Source organism: Nicotiana tabacum, chromosome 5 (genome assembly GCF_000715075.1).
Source record: "Nicotiana tabacum cultivar K326 chromosome 5, ASM71507v2, whole genome shotgun sequence".
Lineage (NCBI taxonomy): Eukaryota > Viridiplantae > Streptophyta > Magnoliopsida > Solanales > Solanaceae > Nicotiana > Nicotiana tabacum.
In genome coordinates, this window is record NC_134084.1 from 165,269,201 (window position 1) to 165,288,829 (window position 19,629).

The following is a 19,629-nucleotide window of genomic DNA, read 5'->3' on the forward strand; positions in this document are numbered from 1 at the left end:
GTTCGGCACAGTTTATATGCAGTTCAGATAATATCAAAGCGGTAAAAGACAACATTTAGTATGTTATGTCAAAACATGTAATATATATCAGATAGTGAGGCCAAATACAACAATTATTCTAAGCTTGAATTCTTGAACCCTGAACCAACGGTTCTGGGTCTAATTCTCCAGCAGCGGTTTTGTTATACTGGGTTTATAACCTAGGTATACGTTCTAGACTGTGTACCCGAGCGGACAACTCGAGCCGAGGAGGGGCTACGTACCGAGGACCCGCGAGATCGTCCGGCTTTGTAACTTGTCCGACCTCTTTCTTATTTCAGGTATTGACACTAATAGAATAGGGAGTCTCGACCAGCGAGCTTCTCCCCGGAGGTAAGAAGAGAAGAGTTTCAGCACAGTTTATATACAGTTCAGATAATATCAAAGCGGTAAAAGACAACATTTAGCACATTATGCAAAAACATGTAATAAAGATCAGATAATAAAGCCAAATATAACAATTATTCTAAGCTCGAATTCTTGAACCCTGAACCAGTGGTTCTGGGTTCATAATCCCCAGCAGAGTCGCCAGAGCTGTCACACCTCCTTTTTGCGCGCCCGTCCCCGAGGGGTTAAATGCGCGGGTGGAGTTTTTCCAATTAAAGTGACAATATTCGAAATGGGATTATTTATTTGATTCAGAGTCGCCACTTGGGAAAGGTTTGGCTTTTGGTGTCCCAAGTCACCGGTTTATCTTGAATCCCGAATCGAGGAAATTTCCGACTTTTCCAAATGAAGTCTGCGAACCAGAAATTCTAAGTAAGAAATTCTGTTGACCCGAGGAAAGGTGTTAGGCACCCTCGAATCCCGTGGTTCTAGCACGGTCGCTTAAATTGTTATAATGGCTAAATATCTGATTTAAATACAGGTTGTGACTTATGGGCTTTTATTAAGTTTAAACCGCTTTTATTATTATCATTTATTTTATAGAATTGCAACGTCGTGAAAATGCGTCTCGAACCACGTCACAATCAATGCGCCCGTAGTTGTTAACACATTTTGACTCCGTTGAGACTTGGATTTGGGTCACATCAATGTGCACCCGAATTTAAGAATATAATTTACTTAAAGTCGCGCTTAAAGAATCTGAACGCGTTATTATCTTTGGGGAAGGCAGTGGAATTCACTAAAATCGTCCCTCCCAAACTCTAAATATTTATCATTGTCAATTATTGAGGGCCCCGCAATTTGTATTTTTGTTTGGCGAGGCTCGTCTCATTATTTTAGAAGGGCATCCTACAGTGACTACATTTCTATTATTTCGTTTCCAGAGATAGAAGAACGAAGAATAATATTCTAATTGAAGTATACGTTTTGGCCTAAATTGAACTCCTATCAATTTCTGATTAATTACTTATAAAGTAAAAAAAAACAAAAAATGCCCTAACGAAAATACTTTGGTAGAACATAAGATTACATATGAGATTGATGAAATGCAATACTTAATCCGAACATTACATACGAAAAGATTTCTTGTCGAACTTAACTGAACTTATTTGGGCTGGATTAAAGGATAACTGGCAAAGTAAAATGTTTTAATTTGACAAATAATCATGTATGAGTTAACGAAATATGATACTTAATCCGAACACTTCTCGAGTTGAACTTAATTAAACTTACGTGGACTAATCTTGACTAAAAAAACTAAATGAAACAGGAATAGTATTGTATAAGGTCGAAATATACATGCCCATATTAACAAACAAACTACCGAGCTAAAACACAACAGGATAAACTTAGTCGAATATCAGTACATGCTTTCGAACTGCTGAATTATAAACTAATCAATTTTCACAAGCCTGTTAATGTACTATGAATATTACAGCAAATGCTTGAACTTCTTCAACCTTTTTCATTTCATGCTTTCAAACTGTTTCAATTACATCAATATGGGACTTGAAATGTGTACCTGAAAATGCTGAATGTGCAAAGGAGAAGAAGAAGAAGATGTGGAAATCAGCAGCAAAAGAAACAGGACTAGCAATAGCAGTAGGACAGGGCAGCAGCAAACAAAACAACACAGCAGGACAGGCTCAAACACAGAAATGCAACTATGGCCGATAGAAGGAAGCAGCCAAATGACAGCAACACCCAGTGGAGTAGAATCAGGACTCCAGGCAAAACAAAACAGTAGTAACCAATGAAAGACACTCGACTAATAGACACAACTGGAACTCCAAAGAATCAGAATTGATTTAACAAGTTGAACAACTGAAAAAGCCCAAATAACAACAGGAAGAAGCAGTTTCTGATTGTATACTTGCTATCTCTTAACCTCTCTCTATCTGTGTTTGTGTTTTTCCTTTTCAGCTCTTAAGGTTCAGTATCTATCCCCTCCTCTCTAATTCTATCCCTCTGTGTGTGTGTCTATATGTGTATATGTATGTATTTTTTGCTTTCTCTTCTCTTCCCTCTCCCAGTCTATCAGATGTTTTTCTATCCCCCTCTGTGTATCTATTTGTATTTCAGCTCTCTCTTTCAGAAATTCCTCACAGTCTGTCTATTTTCTTTTTTCTCTCCTTCTCTGATTCTGTATCTATATCCTCCCTGTATATCTCTCAATGTGCCCCCTTTATAAGCCTTCACATTACTCCTTTTAACAGCCTGTTTAGAATATCACAGTGCCCCTCACATGTGCCCTTTTTCATTTTCAGATTCCAATTAGTTATTTAAGAACTAACCCCCATCAACATTCCCTGGCAGACTTAACTTTTAAAAGGTTTAATACTTTTAAAACTAAAGCAAGGTATGGGCAGTAGAATCTATCTGACAGCATATGCTGTCAAATTGTTTAAAACTTAAAAGCCCTTTTATGCAGGAAACAGGCTAAGCATAAAGCACATGAAGTGCACCAATGCACATGCTGTGCATGAGTGCACATGCCCTCCAATTCAGAGTTTAAACCAAACATCTCTTTTACATTACTGATCCAAATCAACAGCTATAAGTAAGCAAAACTGGTTCTTAATCGATTCAGACAAATGTTCAACAGAAGCAAATCGATTTACTATGCTCAGACAGTTGAAACTAATTGACGACACATGTCGACTCGACTATATTAGCATCAACATACACAATCGTAGCCAAAAATCAGACATTTAAACAGTATCGATACATGGTTCGAATTATACTGACTAAGCAGAAATACACTCGAGGAGTCAACTAGTCAGTCCAAACTCGAAAATCAGCTACTTGCACAAACAAATACATAATGCCTTATCAGAATAGGAGGGGGGAATTTAGACAAACAAACAGAGGTTCAAGCAAAGTGGTTGAAGCACAGTTGATAGAGGTCAAGGACATAAACAGAAAACGAACAGACCCTTACAACAATCAAACAAACCAAAACAACTAAGAAAAGAAAGAAAACTCACCTTAAACCGCAAAAAGATCAAAACCTTAACTCGGACTTGGTCAGGCCTTTCTTAAGGCTGAACGGACTTTAAACGAAGTGTTTCTCAGACGAGAAACACTTTGATTAAAGTCCATTAGACCTTAATCTCTTCGGTTGAACCAGTGACGGAGGAACACAAAATTTCCAAAACTCAGATCTGGGATTCATGCCTCCCTGATCAGATTCGGACCAAACCAAGTATGGTTTGGTCACGAGGGGGGTCTGGGGAGTGTCTGGTATGAAACTGGGGTTAAACTGAGTAGATCGAGTTTTGACTCGAATCTTCAAATGAAGATTCGAGAAGGTGGGGAGGGATTCGAACTACATGGTTGATAGATTTGGGTTCAGGATGGCAAGGGCGTTCTAGGGTGTTAAGGGGAAGGTCACCGGCGTTCATGCCGCCGGCTTCCATGGTGAAGGATACAGGGGCGGCTCTAGGGTTTGAAGGGGATGGGGTTGAAGACGAAGGCTGGGTATCGGATAGGGGGGGCAGGGTAAGGTTATGAACTTATATAGTTAATGGGTGGACGGATCTCGACCGTTAGATCAATTTAGATCTACGGTCTGGATCTGATGGTTAAGTGGAACGGTGTCGTTTCAAGTGTTGAGGGTTTGGGTTCGGTCCGGGTAAGACGGGTCGGGTTAGTTTATGGGTTATGGGGAATTGATCTTGGCCGTTGATCAATTTGAGATCAACGGCCCAGACCACACTGGATTAAAACGGTGTCGTTTAGACACCCTGGGCATCACTGGTGTTGGACCGGGCAGGCCTGGTTTGGACGTTGTTTATTTTGGGCCAATTTAAAGAATTGGCCCAATCCGGAAGAAGAAAGGGCCCTTTTCTCTCTTTTTTTATTATTTTTATTTCTTTTCTTATTTATTTTAAAAACAAAACTAAGCAAAAAAAATCAAATTAAAATTAATTATACACTCAATACAATTATTTGCACACACACTAAAGAATTATTTGCAGGCCACCAAAATAACACCCCTGAACCTCCTAACCACCCCCAATCCAAATCCAGTACCCGTTTGTTTCGAATCATCCTCAAACTTCTCGAATCTTCATTTAAAGATTCGAGCAAAGCTTGAACCTATCCCAATACGCCTTAAACTCACACCAAGGCACCCCCTGACCACCCTCGTTACGGATCTGTTGATTGCTTGCCTCGAATCAACCTCCAACTTCTCGAATCTTCAATCGAAGATTCGAGCAGGACCTAAATCTACCCCAACCAGTCCCAAACTCATACCAGACATGTCCCTGACCTCCCTCATCACCAAACCACCGTGGGTTTGGTTCAAATCTGACCAGAACCGTTCGAACCCCAAATCAAACCCCCAAGAACCCTAGCAAGCCAGAGGGTGAAATCTGTCCTAACTAAAGGAAGGTTTGGGGTCTAACCGACTTTAGTCGAAGAGTTCTCAGTTGAGAACACTCGATTAAGGTCAGTTCGACCTCAAAAAGTTCGAGTTTGAGTTCGATTCAGGGTTGTCCAGTTCCCGAGTTCTTGAGGTATTTTTCATTTGCTATTTTTCCCAGTTTGTGTTTGTTTATTTTGTTTATTTATTAAGTTTAGTTTTATTGGTTTTTCAATTTCTTTTGTCGATTGTCCAGTTCTTCTCCCTCAGACCTTTTATTTGGTCGAATTTGTTTCTGTTCGTTGCTAATTATAGGCTGTGTAGTCGATTCGAATAATTTCGTCGATTAGTTTAGATTTATTATAAATAGGCTGACAATTGTTACTATCCCTGTCCCTGTTCTTGTCATTGTTACTTGAATGGCCTGATTATCTATTTTTGAGTAATTGCTGTCAATTGTTGTAGGCAATCGTTTAATCAGTTATCATCGATTAAGTCAAGTTTTATCAGTAGTTTCGTAAAATGATTTACGGTCGAATGTTGTGTGTGCTTGATCTATGGACATTTAGCTTCAGGGCATTGTCAATAGGCTAACAATGAACCTGCATTCATGTTACCTACATTCATGTTCATTTTTGGTTCAGTTTCAATTTCAGTTATAATGATTCTGTTGAGTTCTGTGTTGTGATTCGAATTCAGTCCATGGGTTTCAATGGGAACTCGACCTTACTCATTTAGTTTGTTAGGAGAATTGGTTATAGCTGTTAATCAAAATTAGTTTTAGATAATTGCTAGTTTGAACAGATTTTAGGATTTAAAAATTTTAATACAGTTGAATAATTGTATTAGGGACAGTAATATTAAGGGGTTTCAGGGGTGATTTGGGAATGAAACAGTTAGAATAATATGTTAATGTTAGTGTTTTGTTAGTGGGATGTTAGTGTCTTTAAATTAATGTGGTAATTGGGAACAAAAGGGAATGGGGGGCTGAAAATAAGGAAAAGTTTTCCTTAGTGGGTTTTAAAGTGGAATGATTCAGATTTTAGGGGAAAAGGGGGGTAAAGCGGTAAGAAAAAGGTCGGGGCAGGCCTGTATAAGAGGGGGATCAGGTCTGTAGAGAAGGAGGGGACTGAATTGAATTCAGAAAGCTGAAAAGTTGAAAAGAAAATAACTACTGTTTTATTTTTGCCTGGTTTTAGGATCTGAAATAGCTAGAACTTTCTTCCTTTTACTTCTGCTCTAAACTTGGGAAAGTTGATAGTTGCTGGTTATTTTGTTGCTACACTGTTGTTGCAATTGCTGTTTGTTACTACTGCTGCTGCTGATCCTCTTCTTCCTTTTCTTGTATTGTCAATACCAGGTACATGCTTCGAATTCCCTTTATGTAAGTTCAACCTTGGAAAGAAAAATTGTAGTTTTATGTCAGAGTCGAGTTCATTTGAATACTTGTAGTTATAGTTCGTTAAAGGTTGTACTTATTTAGTTTTTTTTACTAGTTGGCTTGTTGACATGATATGGACTGCACGGATTTGAACTAGGACTGTTTATATTACATGAATAATAGACGACTGTATAATTAGGGAATATTTATAAGTTGTTTGGGTTGTTTGATTCCGGGACTGTTTGGATTTTGGGATACGATTATGTAATAGTCATATTGGTTTAGTATTGTTTTTGTAGTATAATTTTGAAATAAGAATCAAGCTGAAACAGGAAAGTTTTTTTTTTCAAATTCATGCATTCGCCTGCACTAACAAAATTGAGCTGAAATCAGCAAGTATGGGTTTAAATGTGGGTATTAATTAAGAGTGCATCTGTTATTCATATTTTGTTAAGAATTAATCTTGTATCTACGTATTCTCGTAATTTTTTTATTTATATTTTATAATGCGCATATTTATGTAAGTTTTAGACAATATTGCCATTAGTGTGTTTAGTCAAGTAATATATTTTAGTTATAATAATAATGTTATGGTACACGTTTTCAATCTGATAGTAATAGACAATGGTCAATAGTTAACACGAGATTGGAAATTAATGGTAATGTGTTATTAAGCTAATAATTATAATCATTGTTAATTAGTTAATGGATTAGGAAAGTTGTGCTTGGATTTGGAGATGAAAGCCGGCTGTCCCACGGGTAGGCCTTGGAGGCCCGATGCGGATTAATTATAAGTTTCTTTCTTAAAAGGGAAGTAGCTCTTAAAACAAATTAATTAGGATTTTTTTTACTTTAGAGACAATAAAAAATAGCAAATTATAGTTGCTGTAGGTTTACTTTTTTTAAAATAAAAAAAAAAGGAGACGAGCCTCGCCAAATAAAACGCACAAGCTGCAAGGCCCTCAATTATAGTTTCTTTTCTTATTTATTTTAAAAACAAAACTAAGCAAAAAAAATCAAATTAAAATTAATTACACACTCAATACAATTATTTGCACACACACTAAAGATATTTCAAAACAGGTAAAATCAAACAAAACAAAATCACGGACAAAGAGGCCTGTTTATGCCTTTCTATGTTACGGTTCAGATTATGCATGACACGTACACATTTGAATTTTGTTTTAATAAAGTAAATAAATAAAAATGGGCCAAAGTCGCAAATAAATCAACAAAGTGCCGCACAGAAATCCAAAATTGTACAGCAGGACCAATTTTTATTCTTTTGGAGCGACTGTCGTGCAAAAACAAAAATCACGTGCTCACATTAATTAAGAGTGCATCCGTTATTCATATTTTGTTAAGAATTAATCTTGTATCTACGTATTCTCGTAATTTTTTATATATATATTTTATAATGCGTATATTTATGTAAGTTTTAGACAATATTGCCATTAGTGAGTTTAGACAAGTAATATATTTAGTTATAATAATAATGTTATGGTACACGTTTTCAATCTAATAGTAATAGACAATGGTCAATAGTTAACACGAGATTGGAAATTAATGGTAATGTGTTATTAAGCTAATAATTGTAATCATTGTTAATTAGTTAATGGATTAGGAAAGTTGTGCTTGGATTTGGAGATAAAAGCCGATTGTCCCACGGGTAGGCCTTGGAAGCCCGATGCGGATTAATTATAAGTTTCTTTCTTAAAAGGGAAGTTGCTCTTAAAACAAATTAATTAGGATTTTTTTTTTACTTTAGAGACAATAAAAAATAGCAAATTATAGTTGTTGTAGGTTTACTTTTAAAAAAAAAAAAGGAGACGAGCCTCGCCAAATAAAACGCACAAGCTGCAAGGCCCTCAATAAAGGAATATCATGAGTTCATAGACTTCGGGATGAGCCGTTTAGCAGATTTCACGGCCCTCCCCAAAGTAATAACGCGTTAGTCAATGTTAGGCGCGTACTTTTAATAATTTATTTTCTTAAACTCGGGTGCACATTTATGTGACCCAAATCCAAATCTCAAAGAAGTTGGAACGTATCAAAAATTGTTGGTACATTTATGTGGTGCAATTCGAGATGCATTCTCACGACGTTGCAATTCTTTGAATAAATAATAAAAGCGGTACACAGTAAAATTTTGCACATAGATCCAACATGTATTAAAAGTCAGATTAATAAGCCGAATATGACAGTTGAGCGACCGTGCTAGAACCACGGAACTCGGGAATGCCTAACACCTTCTCCCGGGTTAACAGAATTCCTTATCCGGATTTCTGGTGTGCAGACTGTTAAACAGAGTCATTCTTTTCCTCGATTCGGGATTCAACCGGTGACTTGGGACACCACAAATCTCCCAAGTAGTGACTCTGAATTTTTAAATAAAATCCCGTTTCGATTGTCCTTTAATTGGAAAAACTCCCTTTACGTCCCTCTGCGGGGCGCAGGTAAATAGGAGGTGTGACAGCTCTGGCGACTCTGTTGGGGACGTAACCCAGAATCTCTGGTTCAGGGTTCAAAAAAAATTCAAGCTTAGAATAATTGTTATTATTTGGCTTTATTTATTATCTGATTTTATTACATGTTTTAGCCTAAATGTGCAAAATGTTGCTCTTGCCGCTTTGATATTATCTGAATTGTATATATAAACTGCTACGAAATCCCTCTCTTCTCTCTCTTGAGGAGTGCACGATGGTCGTGACTTCTTTCTGTTAGTGTTATATCCCAAAATAGATCGAGGATTCGGAGGAGTTGCAAAACCGGATGATCTTTTGGTTACCGGTACGCAGTTCCCATCCTCAGCTCGAGTTGTCCGCTCGGGTAAGCCAGGTCTAGAAAAAACACCCAGGATAAACCTAGTATAACAAAACCTCATGCCGAATCCCTAGTAGGAACGCTTATTTGCATCATGTGCACTTAACTTAGGGGACTCAACACAGGGGTTGGGTCCGTCTAGGACAAGCAACCTGAAATAAAAAGACCATCCTGTTACATCCTGTTTGTTTTATGCATTTATTTGCCGTAGACTTGCATGCTGACCGGCTTCTGAAAATACTGGAATATTGAAAAAAAACAATGTCCAAATAGCAAACTCTGCCAAAAATTTTGAGAAAATGAAGAAAAAAAGTGTTTTTTTTAGTAAACAAGTCTTGTTTTCAAAATTAGTTTATTTTCGTGGCCCGAACTACGCCGGTTTGATTCTCACCGGATGTGAGATACGTAGGCAACCCTCATCGGGTCCAACCTCCCCTTTTTCAAAAATAGCCAAAAAATTAATAATAAATAAATGTCAAAAATTTTAATTTTTTGTCATAAATAAGTCGGGTGATTCCATTCTTGTAAAAATAGCCGAATGTCCCTAAAAAGACGTCGGAAGGCTGTTTTTGCGAGGATAACCATTTTTTGGTCATTTTCAAGGTTTTGTCCGGTTGGTAAAACACAGCCTTTAAATCTTCTTCGAAGTGCTGAAAGGCCGTATTGGCAAGACCGGAGTTTTATTTAAATGTTTGTCAATTTTAGTTTATTCTTTATTTGAGTCCAATGAGTGTTAATCACCCCAAACAAACATACAGAATGAGCCCGAATCCAAGTTTGCCGGTAACAGTTAGGAGCAAGATCCCTTTGGAGTTGCGCTTGTGGTGGGAGGATTTGGAAAAGTCAGAGCGAGATAAGATCAAACTACATCTGGGAGGTCTCACCAGTTTGTTGAACGTCAGACCCAGATGTGACATCATAAAGGCTTTGGTTACATTTTGGGACCCAGCCCACAGTGTGTTCCACTTCTCAGATTTTGTACTCACTCCAACCTTAGAAGAGGTAGCAGGTTATATGGACATTATTGAGGGGCTAAGGCATAAATATCTGATTGCTCCAAGAGCCGTCAATTCGCACAAGTTCATGGATCTGCTAAAGATAAGCAAGGGAGTCCTGTACTCTGAATTGGATAGGGGTTTTTCTACTCTGCAATTCATATACCAAAGGTATGGGCATGTAGGAGGGTTCGACGATCTGGAAAGCGGGGTTTGCAGCAGAGGAAATCAGACAAAATGGGATGAACATAGGCGGTTCGCCTTCATGGTAGTGTTCTTGGGAATTGTGGTGTTTCCTCGGAAAGACAGAAATATTGATTTGAAGGTGGCTGGAGTCGTCAAGGTCCTGATTACCAACAGCAAAAGCACGTTTGCCCCTATGATAGTGTCTGAGATATACCGAGCTCTCACAGCCTGTAAAGCTGGGGCAGATTTTTTTGAAGGATGCAATTTGTTATTGCAAATGTGGATGATCGAGCACTTGTGTCATCGTCCTCAGTATACGAGCTATAGATCTACAAACGAAGGTTGCATTGAAGGATATAACACAAGGGTTTCAGGGCTCAAATTGCCAGAAGGGTTTGAAGACTGGGTATCTTGCCTTCGCGCCATCACTGTAGCACAAATATGGTGGACATTGGGTTGGCTTCCTGTTGAAGAAATTGTGTACATGCCCGCCACAGGTCCTTACTTCCTCTTAATGGGACTCCGAGGCATTCAGCCTTATGCGCCTTACCGGGTGATGAGGCAGTTAGAGAGGTGTCAGGTGGTACACCCAGATGAAGATCTCAGTATTTATGCAATCGATATTGGTACCAACGACCAATTTCATGAAGAAGCTATTCGTTCTATATGGAATGAATTCCAGTATTTAACGGTAAACACTCGAGTGCGCGACCTAACCAGAGGTGAAGTCTCACCGGCTTATATCGCCTGGTACAGGAAGAGAGATGTTGTAAGAGATGAGCCAGAACGGCCGACCAAAAAACCTCACATTCAAGAGTTCGTTGAGGAGTCGCAAAAATCGTGGGACTGGTTGGCCAAAGAGCGCGAATACCGGGCCAAAATAGGCAAGCTGAAACAACAGATTAAGGATCTGAAATTTGAGAACAAGGTGCAAGTTGCTGCCGATGAAGGAGAGAAGAACAAATTAGCTCGGGAAAGCGAGATCCTCAAAGCTCAAATCCGGGAAATGAAAATAGTTGCCAGAAACCCGAAGAGAAGCCGGGCTAATGAAAAGCTCATAAACGGTCTGAAGAAGAAAGTCCTCGAGTATCAAGAAGACCTGGAAAAATCTAAAGATAGTCTAGCAAGAATCCATGTGAAATGGATAAAGAAGGCAGAACAGCGAGCATGGTCTATGCAACAAATAAAGAGGGACTACGAAAGGAGCATCGCTCTATTGAGAGAAACAATATCCACTCTCGAAGAGCGAATCTTCAGATAAGCCCGAGATGCCAGAGCAGAGAGGAAGCGCTGCTATAATCTAATGGCCCGAATGGAGAAACAAATGAATGAGTTTCAGGATCAACTCCTTTACAACGCTCAAATGCTGGGAACGCGGAATCAACAAATAGAGCAATTGCTTATGGAAAGGGACAGAATCAAGGGAAGAATCGACAATATCGGGCACTACATCACCATAAAGTGCCTAGCTTGTGAGGATATGTCCCGCACCACCTTCCTTGCTTCAATAATGATTTATGTCCACCAGATAATGGAAGATTTGAAGGATCTGCAAAGGGGCCTTCCACCAAAACCTGCGGCAAAGCCGAACGACGCCCCGCGGGCGCCAAAATTCAAAACTCTGAAACATTCATAGTTTGAGTCTGTATCTTCCATGTTTTCAGAGTCTGTTGTCCGTCGGAGTTTGTATTTCCCATTTTGGCATAAAATTCTGTAGTCTGTATCAAGTCTGTTAATTTCCTTTCAAAAATGTTTTGTCTTATAATAAAATGTTTTGCTAGTAAAGGTTGAAAATCCAAAAATAGTGTCTTTATTTTCCGCACTGGTGGTAGAACTACGCCCGGTCTGATTCATACGGGGACATGATATGTAGGCAATCCACATAAGATTCGATCACCACTAAAAAGAAAAAAGTGAATAAAAGAAAGGAAAAGAAGGACATAAAAAGATAGATAAAGAAAGTAAGCCGGAATGACGCATGCAGTCGAAGCAAAGACATGTTAGAAATGGTTAAACTGCTTAGGAACATTACATCCCCAACGTGAAATTGCAATATGTGTTAAACTCTAACGCTAACAGGTTTATTGTTAATCTAGAGAAAGATTACATTCTGGCAGATTACCATTACCACACAAGATCTAAAGGGCCCATTTCGGAAAGTATGTCTGGTTCAGACAAAAGTGTTGAGGAAAAGACAGAGATGCAAATGATGAAGGAGAAAGTAGACAGGTTGAGACAAGAGATAGCTGGGATGCACCTAGCCTGGGCTAGGGGACAAACATCACCAACCCTTCCCCCTACTCCTACTCTCTCACCGGCTCGGACTCCGGAACACCCTCCCACTGGTCCATCAACGAGCTTCCCCATTGCCCAATACTATCAGGGGGAAACTTCCTATAATCCCCAAGCTTCACCACCCAAACAAAACCCTCCTCTACCAACTGTTCCTGTTTTCGTGGCACCTCCACCTGCCACATTGCAAAAATCATCTGATGAACCGGTGTTTCAGGTTCACGACAACCAATACTATCCTCCCGAACTCACATTCAAAGCACCCGAGCCATACACTTACACCCCTCACCTTCAGCTCCCGAGACAAACTGAGAGGCCAGCTAAGAATCCGGAGCAGGACGAAGTGCTCCGTAAAGTGAAAAGCCTGGAGCAATCTTTCAGGAATATGCATGGACTGGGCAGCCAAGTCAGTGTGGCCTACAAAGATCTGTGTCCCTTCCCCGTTGTTCAATTGTCGGCAGGTTTTACGATGCCCAAATTTGATCTATATGAGGGACATGGTGATCCCGTGGCACATCTACGAGGTTTCTATAGTAAGATGAGAGGGGCAGGTGGAAAGGATGAACTGCTGATAGCTTATTTTGGTCAAAGTTTAAGCGGGTCCGTATTGGAATGGTACACGAGGCAGGATCCTAGCAGGTGGTATACCTGGAATGATCTAGCACAAGCATTTGCAGGTCATTTCCAGTATAACCTTGAGATCGTCCCCGACCGTCTCACACTGTTAAAACTTGAGAAAAAGCCTGGAGAGAGCTTCAGGGAATTTGGATTCCGTTGGAGAGAACAAGCAGCAAGAGTCGATCCACCAATGAGGGAAGGTGCAATGGTGGACTACTTCTTACAAACTTTGGAGCCAACTTACTTTGGTCACCTGGTGACGTCAGTTGGTTAATCTTTCAACAAGGTAGTAAAAATGGGTGGTATGGTTGAAGAGGGACTCAGGTCCAACAAGATAATGAGCTATTCGGCAATCAAGGCCACAACTTAGGCTATCCAAAGCGGCACGGGAGGTGCGCTCGGGAAAAAGAAGAGAGAGGAGGTCGCAACAGTCGAAGCAGGTACTTGGTCCAGATCAAGAGGTCCTTCCCCTCGCTACCAACCCAGACCCCATTACCCAAATTACCCACACACTCCATACAACCCTCCACAACCCTATTATCCACCACAAGAGCCACATTTCTCCGTCCATCACACCCAAACTTACACCTAGCTTCCGACTCGCCCACAATTGCGTGCGCCGTTTCCCCAGAATACATATCCACCTCCACAAAACACATACCTACCTCCGCAAAGCACATATCCACCACCAAGGGCCTACAGGAATCCTTCAGGGCCAAGCTTCCACGGAAATCAGGCTTTCAGGAACGAAAGGATGCAGATGCCGAGAACATTCACTCCACTGGGAGAAACCTATACTACTCTGTTCCACAAGTTGAGGTAGTTAGGCCTATTAAGCCCTGTTGAGCCCAAATTGCCAAATCCTCTTCCCAAAAATCTGGACCATTCAGTAAGCTATGAATATTGTTCAGGGGCTCCCGGGCATGATACTGAGAAGTGTTGGAAGTTGAAGACTGTCGTACAAGATCTTATTGACACAAATAAGATCGAGGTTCAGGCACCAGAGGCACCCAACATCAATGAGAACTCGTTACCGGTGCACTATGAGGCCCACATGATCGAACTAGTGCACGAAGGAGGGAAGCCCAAGAAACCCTCACAAACGGTAATGATGATTCGTGCTAGTCCAAGTGAAAAGCCGACCAGTGGAAAGGCAGTGGTACAGTTGGGAAGGGTAGATGACAAGCCAGTTGTGGTAATGGGGAAAGGTTCGTCTGTCATTGCAAAGAAGCCGAAGCCGGTCAAGGTAGTACTGTAGGGAGTATCAAGCACACCAGTGTTAGTTGTGAAAGGGGCCTGCGTAGAACCAGTTGTTATCAGGCCAGTAATATAGTTGTTGATAACAAGTGAGAAAGCTGTGCCCTGGAGCTACAGCCAAGTGACAGTGATGCATAAGGGGAAGGAGGTTGTGGAAGAAGTATGCGAGACCCAGGGATTAACTCGTTCGGGAAGGTGTTTTGTTCCCGCAGAATTGAGAAGGGCCAGTCCTGTAACAATAAAGAAGCCAGTGACGGAGGAGGAAGCAGAGGAGTTTTTGAAGAAGATGAAGGCACAGGACTATTCCATTATAGAGCAGTTGAGGAAGACCTCGGCCCAGATTTCGTTGCTATCCTTGTTGATCCATTCAAACGATCATTGTCGGGCATTAATGAAGATTCTGAATGAAGCCCATGTTCCGAACAAGCTCTCAGTGAACCATTTGGAGAAAATAGTGCACAAAATCTTCGAGGTAAACCGAGTGACATTTTCTGATGATGAGTTGCCAGTAGAGGGTACAGAACACAACAGAGCACTCTACCTGACTGTGAAATGCGAAGACTCGATGGTCACTCGAGTACTGATTGATAATGGGTCCAGTGCCAATATTTGTCCTTTGGCCACTCTAAACAAACTGAAGGTTAATGATGATAGGATTCACAAGAACAGTGTCTGCGTCCGAGGTTTTGATGGGGGCGGTACTGACACAGTGGGTGATATCATATTGGAATTGACAATTGGTCCGGTCCAGTTTACCATGGAGTTTCAAGTGATAGATATGGCAGTATCGTATAATCTTCTGTTGGGACGACCCTAGATCCACGCAGCCAAAGCAGTGCCCTCTACACTGCATCACATGGTCAAATTTGAATGGGATAGACAAGAGATTGTGGTACACGGGGATGACGGTACACATGTCGTCAGTGATGCCAATGTGCCCTTCATAGAAACCGACGATGACAAGGGCCCATGGGTTTATTAGGTTTTTGACGCAGTCTCAGTAGACAAAATTCCTGAGGGTGGGGGCCTTCTACTTCCCAGAATCGCAGTTGCGACCTTCATGATAGCCTCGGAGATGTTAAACAGTGGTTTGTACCAGGAAAAAGTTTGGGGATTGATCTGCAGGGAATTGTCCAGCCAGTTTCTTTGCCTAAGAACCTGGATACTTTTGGGTTAGGATTCAAGCCTACCGCAGTAGATATAAAGCGGGCCTGCAAGTTGAAGAAAAGAGTATGGATCCTTTCTAAGCCAATCCCGCACCTATCCAGATCATTTGTCAGAGCAAGTTTCAGAAAGTTGTCGGTCCCGAAAGTTCTCGGACCACTGATCGGGCCAGATGGAGATTTGAATGAGGGCTTTGAAAGTATGTTCGCTGATGTCAACATGATAGAAGCTGGAGAGGGTTCCAGTAAGGCAGACATACAGTTTGTGGGGCCTAGGGCCAAGGTCAACAATTGGACAGCTACTCCTCTTCCTACCCGGAGGGAGTCTTGGTAGTAGGCTTTGGATTTTCTTTCTTGTGTTTTGGGATTATTCAGAGTTGTAATCCAGTTTTTGTTTTTGTTTTATTTGGTAAAAGTGTGAAACTCTGTTATCCCGTAGTTTAATAAAGTAAAAGCTTTCTCTCTTTATTTTTGTTTTAATTCTGTTTTCTTCTTTTCTCTTTCTGAACAGTTCTTTTCATACTGGTTCTAATGACATGGCATGCACAACGGATCTTCCACCTAGTCTAAAAGATCAATCTAATTCCGAACTAACTATACAAGAGGTCGATTATGATAATGAATCGGAATACGATGAGGATGAAGCCTTCAAATAGATAAACAGATAGTTAAACCAGTTTGAAGAGAAATCCAAGCCCAACTTAAATGACACAGAAGCCATCAATTTAGGGAATGCAGATGATATCCGAGAAACTAAAGTAAGCATCCACATTGCACCAAATATCAGGGACGAACTAATCAAAGCACTTATTGAGTTCAAAGATGTTTTTGCATGGTCATATGATGAGATGTCGGGGTTAAGCACGGATTTAGTGGTTCACAAATTGCTCACTGACCCGGCATGCCCTCCCGTCAAGCAGAAATTGAGGAAGTTCAAGACAGATATGAGTGTGAAGATTAAAGAAGAAGTAACCAAACAGCTGCAAGCAAAGGTTATTCGGGTCACTCGATATCCCGATTGGTTGGCTAATGTAGTGCCAGTGCCAAAGAAAGATGGGAAGATTAGGGTGTATGTCGATTACCGCAACCTGAACAGGGCAAGCCCAAAAGATAACTTTCCATTACCCAACATCCATATCTTAATCGATAATTGTGCCGGACCTGAGATCGGATCTTTTGTGGATTGCTATGCTGGGTATCATCAGATTCTGATGGATGAAGAAGATGCGGAAAAGACGACATTCATTACGCTGTAGGGGACTTATTGCTACCGGGTAATGCCATTTGGTTTGAAGAATGCTGGGGCAATGTACATAAGAGCAATGACTACTATGTTTCATGACATGATCCATAAAGAGATTGAGGTGTACATGGACGATGTGATCATAAAGTCCAAGCATCAGGAAGGCCACGTAGCAGACCTAAGGAAGTTTTTCCAAAGACTTCGAAGGTATGATATTAAGCTCAACCCGGCCAAATGTGCATTTGGTGTTCCATTTGGAAAGCTTTTGGGATTCATCATCAGTCGGCGAGATATTGAGTTGGACCCATCAAAGATCAAATCCATCCAAGATTTGCCACCGCCGAAGAACAAGACAGAAGTAATGAGTCTGTTGGGAAGGTTGAATTATATCAACAGATTTATTGCTCAACTCACAGCAACTTGTGAACCTATTTTTCGTCTACTGAAGAAAGATGTTGCGATAGAATGGACGGCAGAATGTCAGGAGGCATTTGACCAAATCAAAGGATATTTATCTAATCCACCTGTGTTGGTTCCACCTGAGCTGGGGAGACCGTTAATTCTTTATCTAACGGTCCTGGAGAATTTGTTTGGCTGCGTACTAGGACAACACAACATTACAGGAAGGAAGGAGCAATCCATCTATTATCTCAGCAAGAAGTTTACAGGCTATGAGGTTAAGTACACTCAACTCGAGAAGACATGTTGCGCCCTAACTTGGGTGGCCCAGAAATTGAAGCATTATCTGTCATCATATACTACTTATCTCATTTCACGCTTGGATTCACTGAAGTATATTTTCCAAAAGCCTATGCCCACAGGGAGGTTAGCGAAATGGCAAATATTACTCACGGAGTTCGATACCGTCTATGTGACGAGGACGGCCATAAAAGCCCAAGCACTGGCCGATCACTTGGTTGAGAATCCTGTTGATGAAGAATACGAGCCGTTGAGGACGTATTTTCCTGACGAAGAAGTGATGCATATAGATGAGTTGGAATTACCTGAGGAACCAGGTTGGAAGCTCTTCTTTGATGGAGCCGCAAATGCGAAGGGAGTTGGAATAAGAGTGGTACTTATTTCTGAAACAGGACGTCATTATCTTGTTACGGCTCAACTGCATTTCTATTGTACCAACAACATGGCTGAATATGAGGCATGCATTTTGGGTCTACGACTAGCTGCAGACATGGATGTCCAGGACGTCTTGGTCTTGGGAGACTCGGACCTCCTGGTGCATCAGATTCAGGGTGAAAGGGAAACACGGGATTTGAAGCACATACCATATCGACAATGTTTGCACGATCTGAGCAAGCGATTCCGATCAGTGGAGTTCAGACACATCCCAAGAGTTCACAATGAGGTTGCCGATGCTTTGGCCACTTTAGCATCGATGTTGCACCACCCAGACAAAATTCATGTTGACCCATTGCATATCCAGGTTCGTGATCAGCATGCTTATTGCAATATGATAGAGGAAGAAATGGACGGTGATCCATGGTTTTATGATGTCAAGGAGTACCTCAGGATGGGGATATACCCGGAGCAGGCCACTGGAGATCAAAAGAGAGCCATTCGGCGATTGGCCAATGGATTTTTCCTCAGTGGAGGAGTGTTGTACAAAAGAACCCCAGATTTGGGATTGCTGAGATGTATAGATGCTAGTCAAGCCACGACAGTTATGACAGAGGTACATGCTGGAGTTTGTGGGCCACATATGAGCGGATATGTGTTGGCGAAGAAGATTCTTCGAGCAGGGTACTATTGGCTCACTATGGGGCATGATTGTATCAAGTTCGTGCGAAAATGCCATCAGTGTCAGATACACGGAGATTTGATTCATTCTCCGCCGACAGAATTGCATACAATGTCAGCACCATGGCAATTTGTTGCATGGGGCATGGATGTCATTAGGCCTATTGAGCCGGCAGCTACCAACGGTCATAGGTTCATTCTGGTGACCATCGACTATTTCACTAAGTGGGTTGAAGCTAAAACTTTCAAGTCGGTAACCAAGAAGGCAGTGGTGGATTTTGTTCATTCCCATATCATCTGTAGATTTGGGATCCCAAAGGTGATCATCACGGACAATGGTGCTAATCTTAATAGCGGTTTGATGAAAGAAGTATGTCAGCAGTTCAAGATTACACACCGCAATTCCACCCCATATCGTCCCAAGGCGAATGGAGCAGTAGAAGCGGCCAACAAAAACATAAAGAAGATACTGAGGAAGATGGTAGAAGGATCCAGACAATGGCATGAGAAATTACCATTTGCATTGTTGGGTTATCACACTACTATCCGTACTTCAGTAGGGGAAACTCCTTATTCGTTGGTATATGGAACTGAAGCAGTAATACCGGCGGAAGTTGAAATTCCATCCCATCGGATTGTCTCTGAGGTTGAGATTGATGATGACGAGTGGGTCAAAACCCGTTTGGAGCAGTTGAACTTGATTGATGAAAAGAGATTGGCAGCTGTGTGTCATGGCCAGTTATATCAAAAGAGAATGGCGAGAGCCTACAACAAGAAGGTGCGCCCCAGAAAATTTGAGGTGGGGCAGCAGGTGTTGAAACGAATCCTGCCACATCAGGCCGAAGCAAAAGGCAAGTTCGCCCCGAATTGGCAAGGACCATTCATTATAACCAGAGTGTTGTCCAATGGCGCTTTATGTTTAACAGATATCGAAGGGAAATGCGTCGACATGGCTATCAATTCTGACGCAGTTAAGAGATATTATGTATGATTTCTTTTGATTGTAATTGTTGTTTGTTTGTAGTTGGCATTTATCGGAGAATGAAATGACGGAGGCAATTCTTTCTTTTATCCAAACACTTTAACCTTTGCTTCCCCTTTGAGCCTTATTTATTCTTTCA